The sequence below is a fragment of the Numenius arquata genome, chromosome 6 (assembly GCF_964106895.1).
Source record: "Numenius arquata chromosome 6, bNumArq3.hap1.1, whole genome shotgun sequence".
In the NCBI taxonomy this organism is placed as follows: domain Eukaryota; kingdom Metazoa; phylum Chordata; class Aves; order Charadriiformes; family Scolopacidae; genus Numenius; species Numenius arquata.
The window spans coordinates 63,747,794-63,763,025 of NC_133581.1; the positions used below are offsets into that span (position 1 = coordinate 63,747,794).

Here is a 15,232-nt window from a genome sequence, read left to right on the forward strand (position 1 = left end):
ACTAACAACATGTACTAGATGTATTTATCTTCTTAACATCACTTGGAAAGGAGAAAGGTTGAGCATTTTGCAATGGTGAGATGATCTTACACCTAAACACAGATTTTGATAAATGAAGTTCAAAGGTCGGAGAGAAGGGAAGTCTATAAACATAGAAGAAACAGCCAGGATAAAGCTAATTCAAAAGTGACCAGAAAAAAAAAAGACCTAACTCAAAAGATGTATACATTTTCTATACACAAAAAGAGCACAAAAAAAACAGTTTAGAAGTTGCTTAATATTTCATGAAGTCACGCTACACTATGCAATACACTTTCACATTATTTTCTATTTTAATATAGCATTTTAGTTGGTTGATATTGCTTGACAAATTCCACATGCACAACTCTGAGAGGAACCTTTAACTTCACAGTTTCTACAAAAGGTAAAAAGCCTCTGGACCTCTCAACTTTTCTACGGGAATTCCTCTTCTTTGCTGCTCCGTGTTATCCTCAGCACTGAGATCAAGAAAACAACATTTCCCCACTCTGCTTCTTTTCAATTCCGGAGTCATTTCTCTGGTTCTTCCCTTCCTTCTTTATTTGACAGAGCAACTTCATAATTAAAAAAAAAAACAAAAACAAAAACAAAAACCAAAAAAACCCAATGCAGAAAGGAGCTGGCAGGCAAAACTTATCACATTTCACTTCAGTTCTGCCACCTAATCCTGAGCAACACCTGCACATCTCCCAGAGCGCACACAGGCAGATGGTGTACGTGTGGGGAAAAAGGAAAAGCATCTGGAGGGGGAGAAAATGCTGCATTGAAAATGACCTAATTTTTACAATGACACCACAGAGAGGGAGAGATAAGACCACATGGACAATAAAGAAATTCAAGAAGAGAAAGGACGTGAAAAGAATAAGGGGGGGGGGGGGGGGGAAGACAGAGGGTGAAACTAAGAGAAAAAGTGAAAAAACAGCATCACAAGGCATCAGAGATGGAAGGGACAATAGTAAAGGCACCACAAAGGACCACTGTCCACTACCAAGGAAAACATCACTCTAAACCAAGTATGCCAACTAATTCCACTCAAAGTGTATTAGGTGACTATAGAGAATGTTTCCTCTCTTTCTAGTTAATACATGGCAAACAATAGCTAATAGCAATATCATAGTATTAGTTCTATGTCATGATAGAAAATACTGACTTAAAGTGAGCTCAAATTCTGCCTTGATATAGGATAATGCAGCACAAAGTAAGACCCAAAGCCTATATTTTAATCAGAACAGACAGCATTGTAGAATTACCAATGCCCTTCTTCTACCACTTCGGTCTCTACAGTAAATTGCTAAAAAGCTTTCTAGACAGTCATTGAAAGCAGAAGAAAATAAATATACAACAAAAACAGCAAGCTTTTTTAAAAAATGCCAATATGCAGGGATTTCAGGGAAACTGAACAGCAAAGCTATTGGCAGTGCCTGAAGAAATACTTACCTGAAAACACCTTTCCTCACCATTTCTTCCAGACCAAGGAGCGAAGGACAGGTTAAAGTACTACTTGTGAGCATTTCATCTCACTGGCTACCAGGGCAGATGGAAGAGTGCAGCATGGAAAGAGTCAAGGGAGTGCTATTTCTATTACCAACACAAATACAAGGAACTGCCACACTTATTTATATGATTTTCATATCAACTGTGAATGATAAGATGATGTTTTTCCTTAATATTCAAGTCTTGGCTATTATTACAACCATGGGGCACCATGCAGAATTCCACATCTGAAATTTTGAGTTCTGATCAAAACTCAAGGATTAGACTCCAGTTTTAAGCAATATGGAGACCCTTTTCAGTTATTTCACTGGACTACGAGTGATTAAGCGATCCTTACAGGCATAGCAATTAATACAAAAATACAATATCTTGGTCTAACCTCTCGAGTAAAAGCATTGATACAGCTCACATATTCAGGAACTTTCGTTATTAAAACAGTCCTGAGCAATACATTGTAAATAGCTTCTTAGGGCAGGAAGAAAAAGTATAACTAGAATGGGTTAGAGTAACTAGAGTAGAGTAACTAGTAGAGTAAGTAGAATCCCAGATATGGATAACCATAAACATTTGCCATACAGGGACTATGCTGACTCATGGGCATGATGCAGTTAACAGGATGAAACAATGAGTGCAAGATGTCTCTGGATACCTTGGGTAAGATCTCCAAGACACCTCTACAAAGGTGTTAATAGTGTGCAACTATCAGGGTAGTATTTGAAGAAGTAGCTTACTATCCATCCAGTCATGCCCTAAGGACAAGCAGAAAAGCATGAGGTTGGCTCAGCTCTTAAGACACCTTCCAAATCTGTTGGTGTGGACTCTGTGGGCTTAAATACACTGACCTCACACAGATTTTTCTTCTCCTAGGGAGAAGGAGATTACTTAATGGAATGAAGGAGAGAACTCGTGTTTCTTTTACTACCCTGGTAAGGAAAGCTGGGATGACCCATCCAGGTTAGGCTGCTGAAACTGTGCTTGCATCCAGCCCACACAGCCAGACTGTAAACTTGTGCCCGATTTCTTTCCTCTTCCTTGAAGGATGACTAAGCTGATGAATGAGATATCGCTGCTTGCCCAAAAAAGGAAGCAAATATTCCTAACGAGACAAGTTCTTCAGGCCTTCTTGCTTGCCTCTGGCCTTTCTGACCTGGGCTTTTCAAGAACAGATGTTAGATCTAACGTAGCATCTCTGAAGAGGCAGATACGAAGGAAAGTGTCCAAAAGGCAAATGTAACCATGAAACAAAGCAGGAATTAGGCTAAAAACCACTAAGTCAAATTAATTTTTAAATTAACTATAAATTTTGATACTTCTCAGAAGAGTTCAGAAGTAGAAAATTCGAAAAATCTGCCTGTCACTATTGCAACAAAACCAAATGGCTGGACCTGTAGAGAACTGAGATTTCCACTGATATCTCTGACTAACAGGTCTTTTCCTAGATAGATATTCAAAGCCGGCTGGAATACAGTATTACAATTTTAAACAGTATACTAAAAAGGGGTATGTTTCTCAATTTAGTGCATTCAAGCTCCTCTTTTATACTTCATACAGAAAAGCTCTTTCTCCCTTTTAAAGCAGTACGTAAGCATTCTCACCGTTTTGACCAGATGCATGCACTGTACAATACTCATGTTAGATTAATGACATTAAATATTAATGGCAGCCTATGGAAAAAAACCACCTGTCCATACTGTGTCTGTTTGGGATGAGACCAGAAACATGGATGTGACCCTCCAATTTGTGTGAGGTTTGTAGGGGTAAGGGATCATGAAGAAGAATAGTCTATAGTAAACCACTGTAATACAGAAGAAATTAAGATTTTTCCATCTCTACTTGGTTTGTGCTGAGCATTAACAAGCATTGATTAATACAGACAAGCTGCAGACAAGGATACAGTATTAAAGATGATGTTTCCTTAGCAACAATATTGGATGAAAATCCAAGAATATATTCATGTGACTACTCCTGAGCTTCATAAAACTAGGGCACCAGTAAAAATGCATGAAAGAATACTGCAGTAGAATAACAGCATCTCAGATATCTATTAATTAAGAGTTAATTTCAAGTGTGAAATTGTTTCCATGAGTAAATACAGAAAAATATTTTCATCGTATGTTTACAGACATTTTACATATAGTTGTGCATATTTTCTTATTTGCTGCCATTTATCCACATTTCCCCAGAAAGAATGACAGGAGAAACTACAAAACATTTCTGTCACGCTACTGAAGTTGTTAAAGCAGAAAGAGCTGTGATCAGCAAACATCTCTCATCAAAGTTTAAACAGATCAAGTCAGAGCACGCTTACTTCCCATAGACAAAGCAGTACTCATCGTGGAGCATCACTACTGGGTCTTCCATATAGTTATTGTCACAGCACCAATAATGTTAAATATAGCTTTCTGTAGTTTCCTTAAATTGTACAAGCATCCAACTTGAAAGTAAGAGAGTCCAAACTGGAGACGGGGAGGGTGGACTAAAACTGTACATTCATTTATCTCATTACCATTCCATATTCTCCCCTCTCGGATCTGAACGTTTTCAGATTAATAAGAAACGTGTACAAACAAACAACCTAGAGAATCCTACAAATCGCTTTGGGCTCCTACCTGTTCCAAAACACAGCAGAAGGGGAGGTGGGAGGGGTGGGGAGAGGGAACCAGGTAAACTTCAAAGAGAGGGAAAGAGCTGAACACAGTAACATGGATGTAAAGTTCCCAACTCATCAAATATGAAAACTGAAGAAAAAGATTCTGGGAACTATATGCCACTTTATGCAGATGCCCATTTTTGTCTTGCATAGTCACATCCTCCGCTGCTGAGGAAGGGATTGGCTTAAGCTTTCTGTTAAAGGAGCTACCATCTCTAGAAAAGAGAGTAAAAATAAAGATATTCTCCTTCTTTTCAAATATGAATGATTTTGCCAGTGCCAATAGGAGAATTCATGTTTTGACTGAACAGGGGGTGCTGGTTTTTTTCCCAAATTCTACATTATTTTGACACTTTCATCATCAGGTTTTCACTACCTGAGGAAAGTTTCTTTTCTAACATATCCCTTGAAAAATAAGGCAGCAAAATTACTTGCATTTTCCTAGCAAAAAACTCTTCTCACTGAAAAGTCAGATATATTATATACTCCAAAATGATTTGGAGAAAAATTTGCTAAGACAATGTCCTATTATCTTCTACTAGCTATTCATATGAAAAAAAACAATTCTGATTATAATAACTAGTGGTACAATAACGTGACATACTAAAGCCTGAAGGTAACCAAGGAATTGAATTCCCACCTAAAAAAATATTCATCTTCCATTATTAGATATAAACAGTCAAACATAACCCATCAGTACCAGCAGAAAAAAAAAAAAACAAAGGGGGAGTTGGGGAGGAAGGAAAAAAAAGTAATAGAGAAGAGCAAGATGTGCAGGGAGCCAAAGTGCTGCCATCAGCTCTCAAAAACTTCAGAGGGAGCAGTCCAGCTACTCAGCTCCTTTGGGTCACTGCCATTTAATGACCCGACAGAAATCCCTTAATAAACCACCAAGCAATATTAAATGACTCAGGATCTGTCAGTCACAAAGTTAGAAAGCAGTTCTTCACTCGCGAGTATAAGCAGCAAAAAGTATTCAAATCTACAAAATGATCACAGATTAAAAAATTCAGGCAGCCTAAAATTGAAGTGGAAATACTGATTTCCCATTCTAACTAGTTTACAAGCTAAGAAACTACTTAATTAGCTTAAGTAAAGATTATCACGCTGTAGCCACTTAAGAAGGTGGATACTGAGACAAGTATAGCTATAAAATCAGAACAGATTTCATTTCAAATAAAATTTTGCAATGAAATAGAGGCCAGAAAGGGAAATCGAATGACAAGATTCTTACCACAGTTATACTCACTCTCATTTTTCAGTGCATGAAAATTCATTGCACTGTTTGCTGAATTAGAAATATACAGAATAAATGATTTAAGATCAAAGCAGCATTTACTCCAAATATTTTAGCCAAGAAAATTCCAAAAATTTGTTTCCAAATAGAGGTTATTTTGGATGCTTCTAACCTCACAAGTTAACTAAACAAACTTGCTTGAGGTACACAATTTTCTTGTTTCTAAATCTTTCACTATCATGGTAAAACCCTCGAACAACTCTTCATGCAGTCATTACTGTTTGCTTCTTCTCCATAAGAGATTTATAACAGTTTTTAACTACTACATTCATCTTCCTTCTAATATTTTTGAAATTTATACTCAAACTTCTAGTATTACATAGAAAAAAAAACCCCACAGATTGTACAATTTTCTTTCATATTTCTAAACATCACTTCAGTCTTCTCTCCTATGGGATATATTATGAAAAACGTATCTGAGTATGCGAGAACTTACCATCTGAATATTCAAGAGTGGAGTCACAGAATAATTAGTGACAACTTTTGAAAGGTTTTTCTTTTATACAGAAAGGTCACCCCGATAAAATTAGCAGTTGGCTTAAAATAAGAAATGGTGGGAAGAAGGCAGGGGCAGAGCTGGTGGTGAAATAAGCCGAGATAAGCACAATATTCTGTGCTTCAATGGACTGTATTCCATTACCTATCAAAGAAGGTTTAGACAATCTTTATCTTGCCGACCCTGAAGACTGCAGATACATTAGATTTCTTCCCAAGCTCTTGAGAACCCCAGGCCTACAGGTGTTCTGCAGGTGTTAGTCATTTTCCTACAGAAAAGGAAAGCCAAGGACGTCTATTTACCATCCCAGCATCTAACTTCATGCCCAGTAAAGTAAAATGAGCCACGACACCACTTAAAGTTGGTACATCTGAACCATTGTTTACAAAAACTATTAAAATGTGATGGGGGCCACAGAACAGAAGTAACTCAGGAAGAGTACAGAGATCTTGTTAGGTTATACAGAGAAAAAATAAGGAAGGCAAAAGCCCAGCTGGAACTCAACCTGACCATTAATATAAAGGACAACAAAAAAAAAGTTTTTATAAATATGTCAACAAAAAGAGAGTCAGGGAGAATCTCCATCCCTTACTGGATGCGGGGGGAAACATTGCGACCAAGGACGAGGAGAAGGCTGAGATACTTAATGCCTTCTTTGCCTCTGTCTTCAATAGTCAGACCGGCTACCCCCAGGGTGTACAGCCTCCTGGGCTGGAAGATAAGGATGGAGAGCAGAACAACCTCCCTGTAATCCAGGAGGAAGTAGTTAATGATTTGCTTATGCACCTGGACACACATAAGTCCATGGGGCCGGATGGGATTCACCCAAGGGTACTCAGAGAGCTGGCGGGAAAGCTCACCAAGCCTCTGTCCATTATCTGTCAACAATCACAGAATCACAGAATATTTTTGGTTGGATGGGACCTTTGAGATCGAGTCCAACCAACAAAAAAAAAAACCAAAAAAACACACCCAAAATATCCCAGAACACCAACACCAAACCAAACACCCACAACCACACCCCACCCCACCCACAAACAGACACAAACCAACAACCTCGGGCACTAGAGCATGCCCTGAAGTGCCATGTCTACACGTTTCTTTAATACCTCCAGGGATGGCAACTCCACCACCTCCCCGGGCAGGCTGTTCCAGTGCCTGACCTCTCTCTCAGTAAAGTCATTCTTCCTCATATCTAATCTAAACCTCCCCTGCCGCAACTTCAGACCAGGATTTCTGGGCATGTTTAGTCTGGAGAAGAGGAGGCTGAGGGGGGACCTCATTGCCCTCTACAACTACCTGAAAGGAGGGTGTAGAGAGGTGGGTGTTGGCCTCTTCTCCCAAGGGAATAATGGCAGGACCAGAGGAGATGGTCTGAAGTTGGGGCAGGGGAGGTTTAGATTAGATATTAGGAAGAATGACTTTACTGAGAGAGTGGTCAGGCACTGGAACAGCCTGCCCAGGGAGGTGGTGGAGTCGCCATCCGTGGAGGTATTAAAGAAACGTGTAGACATGGCACTTCAGGGCATGCTCTAGTGCCCGAGGTTGTTGGTTTGTGTCTGTTTGTGGGTGGGGTGGGGTGTGGTTGTGGGTGTTTGGTTTGGTGTGGGTGTTTGGTTTGGTGTTGGTGTTTGGCGTTCTGGGATTTTTTGGTTTTGTTTATTTGTTTGTTTTTGGTGGTGGTTGTTTAGTAGTTTGGTTTTTGGGGTTTTTTTTGTTTTGTTGGTTGGACTCAATGATCTCAAAGGTCCCATCCAACCAAAAATATTCTGTGATTCTGTAATTACATGAAAGACTGTCTGCTAAAACAAACAAAAACCTCACATGTACCAAAAGCATAAACAAAACAGGAAATAAGCATGGAAAAGTGCAAGAATACTAAAAGGACTCTAAGGTCAATGTCTACTTGGTAGACAATGAAACCTGTTGCACGTGTGGGCCCATAAACTTAATTACTAAAAAGGAGAAAGCACTCATGAGCAACAATATCCAGAAAATAAGATTATGTTTATCTCAAGAATACTGATCCAGATGATTTTTTCCAATGAGGTAATGTATACTCATTAGCATAAGCATACGCTGTAATCTGCAAAATATAAAATCACAATCAATAATTAGTGAATAATGTTCCAAAGGCTATTCATTTTTACAGTATTAATTTATACGGTAAAAGAAACAGCAATTGATAAAGCAGCAAGTCAAAGAAGAACCTCTAACTAAAATAACACCTGAAGTGCCACATTGATCTAAAAAACACCAAACATTTACCAGTTCTTCAAATTTTTCTGTTATTTTCCTAAGTACTCTGGAAGACTATTTAGCTTAAGATGTCACATTCACCACAATAAATCTTCAGGTAATTTCCAAATGCTGTCAAATGCCTTGTCTTGCTCTAAGATAAAGCATCATTCACCTTGCTTGCTCTTGTAGAGGTATTATAAGCGGGGAACAAGGATTAACACAGTTCTAAAAGTCGGGAGACGGTTTATACAGTTGTCAACTAACTAAAACATAGACTTAATCCACTCATTCTGCACATCTGCTGTCTTGATAAAGTGGAGACATCCCACCACCACTCATCTTAAAGGACTAAAATGCATAGATGTTTTTAAGTGGCTTCTACCCTGAAGTATGTTTTGGTTTTTTTCCCCAATTGTATGTGTGTATAATATTTGCATATCACAGTCTGACATTTTCAGGAGCTTTATTATTAAAATAAGTTACCCTACAATTCAGAAAATTGAAGGGTTACTGTTGTTTTTAACATTATATCCAACTAGATTTAGTCAGAAGAAATGTACCACATAAATAGAAAGAAGCAAAGCAGTAAAACAATTCTTTTCCATCTAGTCTTTTAGAACATTGCTATAAAACTATGTTATATTTATAAATTTCATTCTCCAATTCTGGTAAAGGAAAAAATACAATACTTAATCAGGAGTGAAAAGTGTAAACTAGAAGGGAGAACACAATAATTTTGCTATAACCATGAGCACCTTATAAACATGATTTTCAGCTTGGACACATTTGCATTATTATTAGGTCTTGTCCTTTGCCTCAGTTTTGCTTTTCTTCTGTTCAGTTGAATTCTTCACCTGAATCAAGTATTTTATTTACATATAATTTTATGTCAAATATCTAATCTATATACCTTGTATGAAACCAAAGGAAGTTTAAATTGTAATACATAATATAGTCAGCACGATGACAACGGCAAACGAAGAATATCCCTGCATGTCATCTGTCACAGACCTGGCTAAACCATCAGTGGAAGCATCACCTGTGGTACCTATAAAGCTGATTGCTTTGTTCAAAATGACATTATTCTCTCCAAAGTTACAGCACTAACTCTTCGGACACATTTCTCTCGACTCTCGAATTCAAACCCTTCGGGAAACACCCACTCCAAGCCACAGCAATCCTCATGAAGAGCAAAGTTCAAATCTGAACAGGATGCCAGGGTCTGCTCAGGTGTCCTCCTGTGCCATCCACAAATCCTACCCAGGATCCTACCCACCACCCACTAGTTAGGCACAGGCTGTTCTAAAAGGATGCACAGGCGAGGATCTTCTGAAGAGGGGCTCCTGGTTCTGAGGCTGGATACGCATCCCAGCAATTTGTTGGCTGAATCAAACACAGAGAAATTCCTTAGAACTAATATTCAGCGTATGCTTAAGATCCTTTTATTTCCACATACCTATCTTAAAACCTAGTAATTCTGTTTATATTTGGATGGTCTAAAGTAAAAAAATTCCTGTGAACACTGGCTGACCTCAGCTCAGAAACAGAAGCATTTCAATTCACAGCTCAAGAGCAGTTATTACTCCCGGTGGATGAATCCACTGCTTTGCAGCACAGGGACATTATTCTGATGCAAAACAACACTAATACACAAATGATACCAAGAGACCTTGAAAAAGTGAGCTCCAAAAAATACTTATCAAAGACGACCCCATGAATATTTAAGCGTAAGAAGTTGGACATCGCTGTTGGGATGGGGGATAAAATACAGGATTTTAATGTTTTTGGGGGGTTTTTTTGGCTAAAATGAGAGGATGTAATGTGTTTTTAAAGCAGAAGAATCAGACTGATCTGGGCCTTGATCCATCGGGTCTGCAGGCCAAAGCAAAAGGCACTATCAAGAAAACTCCCCTGAAAAAGCTTGGAAGACCAAGCAGTGACGTGAAATAAAGAAAACTGTGAAAAATGGCTGGAAGGATTGTCCACTGTATCTTCTGAAGTAGTATCTGAATAGTGAGGGCTTTCATAGGATAACCATCAGGCACATTTTTACAGACCCTATAAAAAAGAAAAGGAGTCTACCAGGAAGCCTCTCAACAGTAGCAAGGACTCCCAATTAAAGGAAAGTCTTTAACTAGGCCAAGGAAAGTTATTGTGAATAAAAGATACAATATTTCTCTGGAGTTTTAATAATACAAGTATCCTCTAGCAGCTAGCTAAAATAACAAGAAAAGCTGCTTTTCTAACAGAAATGGTCACACAAAGACATCTTGCTTTAAATGCAGCGTAGAAGTGAAATATCTCACCTATTGCCAAAATAATAGGTATGTCAGGATGGGGCCTTCAGTGGGCAGATTTTCTTCATGCTCACAGGCTGATGAAGATGTCTCCAAGAGTGATTTCGCCCAACTCAGATATCAGCTACTAACGGATATCAAAATTTGTCCTCTTTCTGAGAAATACTGGCATCACTTTTGCCACTTTCATGATCGAAATTGAAGCAGAAAGACAAAAAAGTGAAATGAAAGTAAAGGTGGTCAACACCAAAACGACAAACCCAGGGATTTGTTAGCAGATGGCACACAGATTGGAATTCTTTGTGTTTTCTACCTTTTGCAATATATAACTGATAGGTACCATAAGCTCAGCTTAAAAATTCAATCATATCTTTTGCTATCAAGAGTTAAGGCAATCTTGGCTGATTCTGACCTTTTTTTGTGCGAATGAAGCACTGCATTTTGAGAGTCTATTACTATCATAATAGCTACAACAGCAATACAAATAATGATATTGGTTATTTGTTGTAGAAATGAAAGTCTTTTGGCACCACTGGAGTAATCGGAGTAATCTGCGCCCTAATGCAAGTAATTTCTATGCATAACGTTCTGTAACGTGCTTCACTGATGCACCAGGGGAAGTTCATACTACGCCAGATGGCACTCACACCAGAACCTTACTGTGTAGAAAATCCCGACAGTATGTATTTTGAAAAGAAGATTCAGTGGCATCTAGGTTAAACATTTAACTGAATTACTAAGACGGCCAGGGGAACTTTCAAACTCTGCCACGTAAGTTCAAGAAATATTCTAACTTTATTTTTCTGTTCAAGTTATTTCAAGTGCTCAGTAATTTTGTCTACCACTTGAAAGTACCAAAAGCAACAGATTATTCCAAGTCAAATAAATATATTGTGAATAAACCAATTTCCTTGATAATACTATAACAACATTATAATTCTAAGTGTGTCTTAAGAAATCTAGATTTTAAATTGAGCATATGACTGATCCTTATCAGTCCAGATTAGACAGTTAGCTTTGCCACTTTTATGGGTAATAAATTATTTTTCTTTTAAAGTCCTTGATGCTAGACAAAAGTGCTGTCCTAAATCACAAACATAACTCTGTGATAAAATAACTACATTTTGAAGTAAAAAAAAAAACAACCCCTGAGATCTAATAAAATGTAAAACTAAGTTCTCTGGCTTTATTAGCTTTACGCTGATGTCAGCCTAAACTTTAAAAACCCAAATTGTAGATGACAAAACTAGAAAGAACTTTTTATAATTTTTATTATTTGGGAGAGGTTTTAGAATTATTTCAGGTTTTGTTTCAAGCAATGTGTTTTCTAAAAAGCCTAGAGTGCTTGTGTTAATAATTACAGTAAAATCTATACTTATTTTTTGATACATCAGACAGAACTAGTATAATGTTTTTCAATCGAAAACACTTAGGGGGGAAAAAATAAATCAACTCTTAAATAATTAACTTTTAAGCCAGAAGTTTATGTCTTAAATGAAACTTTAAATTTTGCATTAAAAAATCTAAACATTTGACTTCAAACAAACCCTTCAAACGAATTATTTTACTCAAACATGCTAAGCTACTTACAATAACACTGTAAACACAATAATAAGTTAACTTCATAATGCTGTTAAAAAATCAGCTAGGAACATAATCTCCTACCCTACCTGTATCAAGAGGATGACTGACAAATTATAACATTGAAAACATAGGAAAGCAGAAACATAATTACTTTGACTGCAGTTTGGAAAAGCCAGAAGGGCAGACCTCAAAATTTCTACAGAAAATCCTTTAAAATTTGTAATGATCAAACATTATTAAGCCTTCGGTTACATTTCCTGTTCTTCTCTGATGTTGTCCTAGAGCCTTCATGTTGTCGAATTAGTTCTGAGAAAAAGAGCCAACCACCGAATCAAGAAAAGCATTTTCTACAGCACCAAGATGTTTTCTCATTTAAGTACTGACCTGATCTGACCCTGCCTGGGAGCCCTGACAGAATCAGATCAGAAGGTGATGTGACCGCTGGCTATGAAAAGCATGATGCATGAAGGCAAGCTCGTAAGCCTGTAGCTCCTTGCTGTGTCGATCCACTTTAATCAACTTCTAGTACGTTTCAGATGTTCAGTTCTGGTTGGATATTTTTGGTATTTCTATTCATCTAGTTTTAATTAGGAAAAATAAAGTTTGCAATGGTATGCAGGCATATTAAACAGGCACACTCTAGTCCCATTTCAAAACTGAATCCGGGAAATAATTTTATTCTACAGTCCTAAAATATATTTATTTCATCAAACCAAATTCAAGCAAAAGATATTTTGAAAAGACAACACAAAAAGCTCTTGATTAAAAAAAAATTGTAATGAAGATTCAAAAATAATCAAAGAACTCAAGAAATTCAGAAAACTCAAAGAACATCCAGCCTGGTACAACATGTGTTCCAGAACAGCTCTAGAACTACCCAGAAAACTTGGGTTTCCTCAAGGAAAAGGGAGATCTCTCTCCTCTCTCCCTCTGATCCGTTTAAGACATGAACACAGATCTTCCCTCCAGACTTCTACGTACTTGACAATTTGAGCTCACTTAACATGAAAAGCTGGAGAGGACTGAACTGGGACTTTGTCCATGTGAACCACGGCATCAAATGAAGCAGTCAGCAGAGTAATTATCTCACTCCTTGTCCTAGCAGTCACTTCTGCTGTATGAAATGCCATTTTGACTGATAGACAGTCAAAAGATACTTGAGCTAGCGGCTCAGAGGAGGACTGATTAGTTTAATGATGACATAATTTAGGTCCCATTAAGTCATGAGTTCTTTAATGGAGGGAAATAAACTGATCAGGCCCTTAAAGAACATCTGAAGATGACAAAGTCAGAGTAGACGGACTTATCTTTAGTCAAAACAAACACGGCACCATATAAGCCTAAAAATAAGCTATGGAGAAGACGTGATGTTTAAGCTGCAAATCTAAACTTTCTGGGAAAAAAGAACAAGCAGTCCCTCAAAATATTGTACTAAGAAAAGGAAAATGCCTTATTTAGAAAGAAGTATGTTAGCTTGGTGAATTAATTAATTAATTTTATTTGCATTTGCATGTGGGAAGAAGATCATAAATGGACATTTGTAGTCAAAATCCTGGAGCTTTGGAACTGAACTTCCAGTTCTGAAAGCCCCTACTGCTCAGTTTGGGGCTCCAATTTTGATTTTTGGTTGGAAAGTTACTTGACCTGTCACTGCACACCACTGAGAAGAGCCTGGCTCCATCTTCTTTACACTTTCTCTTCAGGTATTTATATACATTGATTAGATCCCCTCTGACCCTTCCTTTGCTAGGCTAAATGGTCCCAGCTCTCTCAGCCTTTCCTCAGGAAAGATGGCCCAGTTCCTTAATCATCTTCATGGCCCTTCATTGGACTCTCTCTAGTAGGACCATCTCTCTGGGGAGCACGGAACCGGACACAGTACTCCAGCTGTGGCCTCACCAGCGCGAAGCAGAGGGGAAGGATTCCTTCCAAAGACTTTCTTTGGGACTTAAGAACAAAAGACTGATTTCCCAGGACTATCCCTAATAATCCAGAATGTATGCACCTTGTAGGTTTTCTAAGTATTTTACAAGCAATATTTTGAGGTGTTTCTACACATTACCTGTTTCACATTTGAGGCATAACTATGAGATGGATTTTACTCCTGTTTTCCTCCAGTAAAGTTATTAGAGAATCCAAAGGGGGATGACTGGCCTCCTTCAAAGACTAAGATTGTTGAAATAATTTGGGAGATTGCATTTCTGCAAATAAATAAACAACAGAGTTCTCTTCTAGAAAGAAAGATCCAGAATGCACAGAATTCAAGGGCATAGAAAGAATTCCTCACCAGAACATGATGAAGCTTTTTTTTTTCCTCTCTCAAATTAGTAATTCAAAAGATTGAAGGGGCTGCACATATAGTGGATAAATAAGAAATTTCTCCCTATGTGGCAACTGTGGTATACATTCAGTTACGTTCCCTGGAATCCAAAATACACAACTATTTTTGAAATTCCTAGTGAAAATTCATAGATCTGCTGCCAAACCAACTGATAGATATTCCATCTGATAAAATTTGTAGCTGCACATAATATCTATTGCATAACATTTGTGCTTGACTGTCATCTGGAGTTAGGTCAGAGACACACACCATTTACTCCAGACAAGAACAAAACAATAAACCTGACAGCAGATACTCTAACATTCCATTATTTGAATTATTTGTTGAGGTTTATGAGAACTAGGATGGATCTCAGGGTGTCAGTCTACTGGAGGAATAGGAAAGATGGAAATAAAATAATTTCCCTCTACATTCTTGTGAAACTTTCCGTTTGGCTCTTTTTCTGAGAAAAGATATTCTCTTCTTTCACAAGGTTTTCTCATGACATGGATCTAATGAAAAGGGAACAAAGAGAGGCAGAATGATACAACGAGGTGGAAGAAATACACGGCATCTTTACAGAAAAAGTCCAACAGCTAGTCATCCAAAGTCATAACAACGCGTAGTTAACAAAAAGAGAGGATGAGGAAAAGACCAGAGTCGTCATTCAAAACTACAACGTGACTAATCACTGCGCTGCTAGAATTTCTGTTTGCAAAGCACAGCCGACAGCCACACCGAGGAAGGCTGGACCTGCCTCCTGGAGAGCATTATCCAGTAGCTGCCTTAGAAAGCAGCTGACAGGTCCAACAAT

The 15,232-nt window shown here is 38.0% G+C and overlaps 1 protein-coding gene across 1 annotated transcript in view; it reads right to left on the minus strand.

Annotated features, from left to right (window-relative positions):
- EML5 (EMAP like 5) overlaps positions 1-15,232 on the minus strand; it is a 97,736-nt gene that overhangs the window by 76,836 nt on the left and 5,668 nt on the right. The window lies entirely within an intron of this gene.